This window comes from Megascapheus bottae, chromosome 16 (assembly GCF_031878675.1).
Source record: "Megascapheus bottae isolate mThoBot1 chromosome 16, mThoBot2.hap1, whole genome shotgun sequence".
Lineage (NCBI taxonomy): Eukaryota > Metazoa > Chordata > Mammalia > Rodentia > Geomyidae > Megascapheus > Megascapheus bottae.
In genome coordinates this window covers 16,316,043-16,324,755 of record NC_143524.1, presented here as the reverse complement: position 1 = coordinate 16,324,755, position 8,713 = coordinate 16,316,043, and positions in this window count along the sequence as shown.

The window sequence follows — 8,713 nt, the reverse complement described above, 5'->3', positions numbered from 1 at the left end:
GTAGCCAGTGAAATTTCAGAGGACTTGCAAGGTTGACATTGAGATTTAGATTGGTCCTTGAGCTCCTTTCACCTGAGAAAAAATGGCTGAGTTTATCCTGTGAGGAATGCTGGAGCATTCCTGTGGATGAGAGGAGATTCCTTTATGAATAATTTCTCATCTGTGGTACCAGCACTAGCATATGCCAGAGAGACCACAGAAAATCCTTGCAGTCAGTCATCACAATCAGTTGTTACAGAATGATATCTTCCTATCCTCAAGTTTGTTTATAAAAACATAAATCAACTAAATTCATAATTTGGGTGAAAAACTATGAGGCTATTCTGTATGATGTGATTATCTCATATAGATAAAAGTGAGAGAAAGTTTTGCTTAGCTAAATATCAAATAAGGTAAGGGTAGAAATTTTCAGTGATGGAATGTTAAAAGATATTTAAATGTTGTAAAATAATTTAAAGCATGGCTGCAGAAGAACAAAGCTTGAGGACATTACCACAAAGAATTTAATAAAAACTAAAATACTTTCATGATTATGGAAAATGTATTAGAGTTGACTTAGTTATGAGCTGCCATAAAAACTAAATCAATAGGGGAATTTTAAAATGCAACTTTTTTTTCCACTAGCATCTGAATTTAAACTTTGGGACTTTTTTTTTTTTGCTTACCTCATATCCTACATCAGTGTTATATCAGCTGAGTTATGTTTCCATTCCAGATTTTCCTGGTTGTTGAAGATGAACCTCCATGGACATTTCCCAGACTGCCTTTGAATCATAATCCTTCATATCTAAGCTTTATGAGTACTTATGTTACAGGGGAGAGTCACTGTCATTTGGCAAATAAAAATTAACTTGTAGTGTAAACATGGTGTGTCTAGGTAAGTATGAATGTGTGTTTGCATGAACATACACATTGAATGCTGTAGAGGAAATCAATCAAAATTAACAAATCTGAATCTGCAGAACAGATGGGCCATTTGCTTTTAAAATTTCAAAAGCAAATGAAAATTACAACCTTTTCATTGCTCTCTGAAGTATACGGTGAAAAAGAAGAGGCAAAAATTTAAAGCACGTGAGAGCTAACATGTCTTTCTTTTGTAATTAGACAAATGGAAAGACTGAGCTTTCATAGTCAAAGTCTTACTCAAACGTTAAGGAATTGTTCTCAAAACAGTTAATGACTTTCTAACATCAGTGAAATTTTGTCAGAATACAATTTTTCTCAAAAATGCCCCCAAAATAATCTATTATCAATGATTTGATTATACAGCTTTACAGAATGAAAACATTTTAACATATAGCAATCACAGTGAGTTTGATTTGGTTTTATTTTCCCCACTAGTACCACATATTAAATAAGTGGTACTTACTAACTATAGAGATAGACAACAGAATAGATTATTCTAATAAAATATTGAAAACAGAAGTGTTGGGGACCAACTGTGGGGTCAGTGACCGTGACTGTGGGGTCAGTGACCTTGGACCCGCACAATTGCGTACACAAGGAAGTAAGCTCTTATCATGATTTTGGGCTGTGTCAATAGCTTCTCATTTAACCTGTTTGGGACTTGATAGCTTCTCATTTGACCTATTTGGGACTTGATACTGTTTGTACAAATGTAGCCACTGGAAGTTCCCTAGTTTAAAGAAGTGTATTTAAGATCAGAACTGGAAATAAAGTGGGCTACAGTCTTGGGCTACAGGCTTCTTAAGCTGTGGCTCCTGATTTGGGCTGTAGCCCTCCCGAACCCCATCTGTTTGTCTCTCTTCTATTTTTTCCTAGTCCCTGCCCCCTATTTCAGGAATCCCAATCTGCGAACCCTGGTTCACTGCCGGTGGCCCCAGCACAGAAGAAGAATCAGAGCCCCAAAAGCTTGTTACATGCCTATAAACCCAGCTACTGCAGAGGGAGAAATAGCAAGATTTCTTAATCCCAGGCAGACCAGAAAAAAATGCAAGACTCTGAAAATCACCAGCAAAGGAGTTGAGAGCCTGGTTCAAGTGGCAATGTGTTTGGTTAGCAATTCCTGAAGTTGGTTTAGAAATATAATTTATGACTAAAGGTGGTAACAGTTTCCTAAAAGTACTGTAATAAACAACTACAAATTCTTTAGATTTAAAGAAAAACAAAGTTTTTTTCATTTATTTGGAGGCTGGAAATTTAAGATTTCCCAAAGGAATATCACAGGGTTTTCTTTTGCCTAAGTAGTCAGAAATGTGTGTGTGTGTGTGTGTGTGTGTGTGTGTGTGTGTGTGTGTGTGTGAGAGAGAGAGAGAGAGAGAGAGAGAGAGAGAGAGAGAGAGAGAGAGAGAGAGAGAGAGAGACTATAATTCCAAATTCTTAAATATTTGCAGAATCAGAAATGATTTCAATTTCGGACAAACTTAAGTAGGCTACATTCAGTTTGTAATCTCTGCATACTCATGTATAAGTATTTCTGCAAAAATATCCCTGGTCTAAATTATAAACCCAAGCACAGTCTCCAAAACAACATTACTGCCTTTCAGGTACTCTGCCACCTTTGTGACTTTCCTAGTTTTACACCAGAAGGCCATTTCTTGCCCAAGGAGGATTTGTATCCTCCGATTTTTCATGTTGACTTGTTTATAAGTGCTTTGTTGTTAGATGTTTGCTTTGGAGTTTTCACTTACACCTGTGGTTTGATATTAAAATGTGTTGCATGCATCAGCCTGTGGGTTATTAAAGTCACTTTGAGGGATTTTTTAAAAAAAATATTTCATATCCTTGCTTGATAAAGGTGCATTATTGTCAAAGCCTCCTGGACTACTGTCTAGACCAAAGTCACAAATAAGCTTCTCATATTCAACTGATCTTTGCATTCTATATGGGGTTGCACTAATGATATGTTTTTGTTTTTGAAGTAAGTTAACCTGACTTTCGGTGGTTTAAATTACCACCAAAATCTTGAAGTATTTTGATTCCTTGGTAGTTTACATTTCCTAAAGGAAATGGTTAAAAAAAACCAAAACAACAATTGAAGGGACCGGGAGTTTGGCCTAGTGGTAGAGTGCCTGCCTAGCATGCACAAAGATCCGGGTTTGATTCCTCAGTACTACATACACAGGAAAAAGCCGTGCTGAGGCTCAAGTGATAGAGCTCTAGCCTTGAGAAATCCAAAAGACAGAGCTCAGCCCCTGAGCTCAAGCCCAGGACTGGCAAAAATAAATAAATAAACAAAACAATTGAAACATTTTAAATTATAAAACTCTCCTGTACTTGGACCAGGTGATTAAAAGATTAAGTATTCAATAAATATTGTTTTATTGAATGATTATTCTAAGCTCAGCTTTGTTCCAGAGAATAAAGTGTCGTTCAAGTTCTTATCGTCTGAAGCCTGAACACTTGAGAAAGGGTTTAAGAAAGTCCTTAATGGGGGCCGGGAGTCTGGCCTAGGGGTAGAGTGCTTGCCTACTATTCATGAAGACCAGGGTTCAATTCCTTGGTACCCCACATACATAGCAAAAAGCCAGAAGTGGTGCTGAGGCTCAAGTGGTAGAGCTCTAGCCTTGAGAAAAACCCAAGGACAGTGCTCAAGACCTGAGCCCAAGCCCAGGACTGGCCAAAAAAAAAAAAAAAGTCCTTAATGGATAACATACATTCCAGGGTTTCTCTATCCATTTTCCTTCCTTTCTTATAAATCAATATGCCAAGCATGCTAAAACCCATACTCTAATTCAGTATGCTTGTAAAAATCATAGACTAAATCAAGGCTGATAAGCTCTATTAGCAATGGTGCCATGTCAATATAAACTTTGCAGAAAGTACCAAATTCAAGGAGAAAGGATGATGCCATCATAAAGAAGAAATAGGAAAAGACTTGATCTTCATACATGTAAAAAGAGTATCTGCATTTCAGGAAATAATGTAGGAGCTGTTGGTACCATTAGAAGATAGTGTGACAAAGATGTGCAGAAATTCCCGATTCTTGCCTCAGGCCATCTTGTTTCTCTGCTTTGCAACATACTAGAATAACATAAAACAGAAGAAATAACAACAAATAAATGTCACTTCACATGTTATCTTTGAGGCTCCCAAATCAATGAAAACTTCTAGTGAGCCAGATTATACATAATGGTTGAGCCTGGGAGCAAACTCCAAATTAAAACACATGGATACATCATGAAGGCTCCAACAGTCAGAAATGGATATCCACTGCTGTGGTTGACAGTTTGCAGTCCACGTGCAGTTGTTCCCTCGTCTCATGAGCAGAATCCCCTTGAGTATTATGAATCTACCCGACTAAAATAGCCTTTGATCTCTAGGACAGAAGTAAAGATGGGAGTACATGAGAATGGCCTTGAAAACATACCCCTTGGTAGATTCTCTCATCTGCAAGACAGTTACATTACAAGCAAACATGCATGAATATGTGTACACATATAGTGATGAATAAATCTGTGGCCATGTGAGCCATATTTGTACCAGAGAATCCTACTTCCATACAAGTGAACAACTGAACTCACATTCTTTTTCTTTTCTCTATGTTCTTTCCTCCCTCCCTCCGTCCCTTCTTCCCTTTCTCCCTTCCTTCCTTCCTTTCTTTTTTTTTTGTATTACTAGGGTTTGAACATAGGCTGAGGCTCTACTACTTAAGCCACACCACTAACCCTTTTTTGATGCCTTCACATACTTTTTATGGGGTCTCCCATTTATTGCTAGAGGCTAGTTTGGGATTATAATACTCCTGTCTATAGCTCCTGCTTAGCTGGGATTACAGATCCCAAAAAAAACTATTAATGTGACTCATAAAAGATGTAAAAGTTAATGTGTTCTTAAATGATTTTCATTAATATTGGTGAGAACACTGCAAAGGAGGGAGGCGAATCAACACAGGCTTCACATTGCCAGTAAAAGCATAGACATTCCAAGCTCATCAGGTTAATTGAAAGCAACAAAAAGTAGGTAATATTCTAGTGCCATTGAAGAACACGGCCAACTATCCACTTTATGAAGTCTGTCCTAGGAAGTCCTAATTTTGGGGCAATGTTATTCATAAAATATTTCTGAGAAATGACTAGGAACTAAATCACAGAAAAACTTTCATTCTCTGGGTTCAAGATATGCCTTGCTGTATTTGACAGAGAGTGTTGCATAGTATTCATGTGAGAAAAATCCGTTGCAGCAAATGTCTTTGAAACATTTACAAAGTTGTTTTTCATTATATACCAAAATTTCAAAGTTAGAATCAGGTACTCTTAGGAAGAAAAGACACAAACGCAGACGGTACCCAATTCCCAATATGGATGAAGGTCAAGACCACTGTGCTGTATCAAATAAATAAAAGTAATAAATAAGAGTTTGAAATTTTGTACTCTATTGAATAGATACCCAGGAGTGGAATTGCTGGATCATGGGGAAGCTCTACATTTGTGCTTTTGAAGACCCTCCATAACTGCTTTCCAAGGTGGTTGAACAAGCTGACATTCCCATCAACATTGTAGTCCAGTTCTTGGCTACATCTATGCCAGCATTTGTTATTGTTAGTCTTCTTAATAACAACCTTCTATCTGGGGTGAGGTGGCATCTCAGTCTTGTTTTAGTTTGCCTTTTCTTTATGGCCAGAGATGTTGAACATTTTTTATATCTCTTAGCTATACTTGCATCTTCTTCTAAGAAGTTTCTGTTTAAGTCATTAAACCACTTATTAATTAAAAAAAAAGTTAGTGTGATCGCATGGTGCTAGGCAAAGCTTTCTTCAAAATGTCAAGTGCACGCATTTGAAAACTACATCTTTTATCAGACTAACCTATGAAGATGAAAGAAAATGTATTCTTTAGACATTTGAACAAATTACTATATAGGTGAGCCATGACTGCTGGACTATGTTCAGATACCATCATTGAAGGAAGGATTGATTCTGGGAGTGACAGTATCCAATTCAGTAAGACTTCATCAAGAAGACTACAGTGAAAGATAGAGTTCAGATTTTATGGAAGAAGAAAAGCATTTCTGTTACAGTAAAGAAAACATTCAAGGCCTGACAGAGATAAAACATCCTGGTTGGTTTGGAAGAAAGCCAACCATTGATTGATATCCGCAGGACAATATGTCTTGATTAAGGCAAGGCAGCAGTTCTATCTGACACTAATCCCAAGGCAATCTATTACACTGTCACAAGTACCCTTTTTAAAAATAGTATTATCACTTTATGTGTTTTGATTTGTTTCTAGCAATATTTAGAAATGATTAGAAAGCATTCTTTTTAATGGAAATCTATTATTACCATCTTGACTAATGGTGTGAATGGTCTATGGAGAATATTGTTAAATGAAGCTGGTGATAGCTGATCACACAGGAAGGTATTTTGTGGGTAGCCAACACCTGCAAGGTTGCCAGGATGAAAAAGAGGTATGAGGAGAATTTAATGACTGGAGAATAAGAAGTGACCAAGAGGCCCTCAGGCATAAAATAGTACCATGTTTAGATTCTTTGTGACAGTAAGCATCTCTCATCATTTGGGCAGTTTATTCCAGTAGAATAGCTTGGTAGTGCAAACACAAACACTGGGGGAACTAAACAAGCATAATAGATTAAGAAAGTTCTGTTCATCACCATTCAGAACAAGTACAAAATTATCCCTGGGCAGTTTACAATGTGTACCTTCTCTGTGCACAAGATTAAAACAAATGCCTTACTTAGTCTTGATATTGAACTTGAGACAAAGGAATTGTGGCATTGGCATTAGCGGACTCTACAGTAACAACCTTCTAGTACTGATTTATTGGTACAAGATACTAGAATGGGTTTCTTGCTATCACAGTTTAACAGGATCTTTGCCATTGCTGGTTTTTTTAATTATTATTTAAATCTGTCTTATTTGTCTGTTTGCATATGTGTTTATTTTGTGCTTGAATCAAATCTAAGACTTAGCACTTATTATGCAAGTGCTCTACTGTCTGAGCTGCCATCCAAGCTTACAATTTTATTTTTTATTTGAATGCTTTCAAATTCAAAATTTTTTGTACAAGGTAAGAATTCTCAGCCTCACTTAAACACTTTTGTTACTCTTGTCTCTTTCCAAATAAAGTCCATGTAAATACTAAAAGGTGAAAGCACCCAATCTCTCAATACAAAAATACTTGCTTTCTAAAACTTCCACAGTCAGTTCTTACAGATAGTAATTTAGAGTGTTTCCAGTTATTTGTCTTCATACATAATTCTGCAACAAATGATTTTATATACATGTAAATTTGAACTTATAGAAGTAAATCTTTAGGATAAGTTGGAGAAGTCTAATTGAAGTAGTAAAGTTATATATAATCATAAGTTTAAAAAAATGCCAAACTATCTCCAATTTTTTCATTTCCCAGATGTATGCATCCACCTGCAGTGAATATCACCGTAACATTTTATTTATCCAAATCCAAAAGTCAAATGTGATGAGCTTTAATTCTTTTCATGTTTTCTAAACCAGAAAGTACAGGACAATACTCCTATGTCCCCAATAAAAATAAAAATCAGGTAACACTAAATGACAGACCGATTTCTCTTATAGTTGGGGAAAATAAGAAAATGTAAAGGAAATGGAATCCACTGGAACTAGTTTTCAATACTAATTCTAGCAGGGAAAAAAATGTGCTGTTTTGTGAGAATTCTGCTGATTAACTTTACTGAAAGTGAATCTAAAAATTATAAAAGTTGATTATTCGAAGAATTATGCATCTGCGTGTGTGTGTGTGTGTGTGTGCACGTGCGCGTGTGCACACATGCTTCATTTTAGGAAGTCAGCTAAACTTGATTTCATTTGTCTATTCTGTGTGCAAATCTTCACAGAATCACTGAACATATTTCTCACGTCTCCTCACATCTGGCAATGCTAAAGCAAAATGCTCTTCCTAGATTTGAGAGCCCATTTATTAAGATCCAAGTAACAAGTAGGCAGGAAAAAAGTCACATTGAAACAATTAAGAGCAATTATCACATTATTGAGATTTGAGAGGCATTTCAGTTTCAGGTAATTGATTTCAAACCAGCTGTGAATCAAATAGATGTTGCTCCTGACCTGCTAAATATTCCTATTGCTTCCAACAATCAAGCTCCAGTAGTCCAGAGGATTATTTTAGGAATTTTGAAAAAGGTGAGAGACAACCTCTGAGAAACTATTCCTTTCTTTTCTTCTTAGGGTAAACAGGGTTTGCTGGTGAATAATTTGCATATTGTTTACTTAAGGATTTTGCTAAATTGGGGGATTCCAACTCAATAATACTCTGCCTTGCTAACCAACTGCTGCGTGATGCCCAAGCTTATACTTAACTGACCGTAGCTACAATAATGAAAGTATAAAGAAAACACTCTGAACCAAGTATGTAAACATTTTCAGTTCTTGTATCAGACCTGACCTAATTCTACTTTGTGTTGTGTACACTCTTGATGTTAACTCTTTACAATATCCATCCCCTCCGCTAATTCTATAACAATTCACACTTTCATAAAATAACAGAATATACAACTATTTTAACATTCCTCCCCATTACTTGAAAGAATGTATTCAAACTGTCATAGAGTAACACTTGGTAATTATAGCAATTTGTTTGGGTTGCCATAGCAAAGTACAGTAGACTGAGTAAGAGGGGTAAGCTAAAACAATGGAAAGGTTTTACCTAGTCATTTCACAAAAGCCTAAATCAAGCTTTGTCAGGTTTGAGTTCTTCCGAAGGAAGAAATATTGGATACAGTCAAAAACTTCACATTA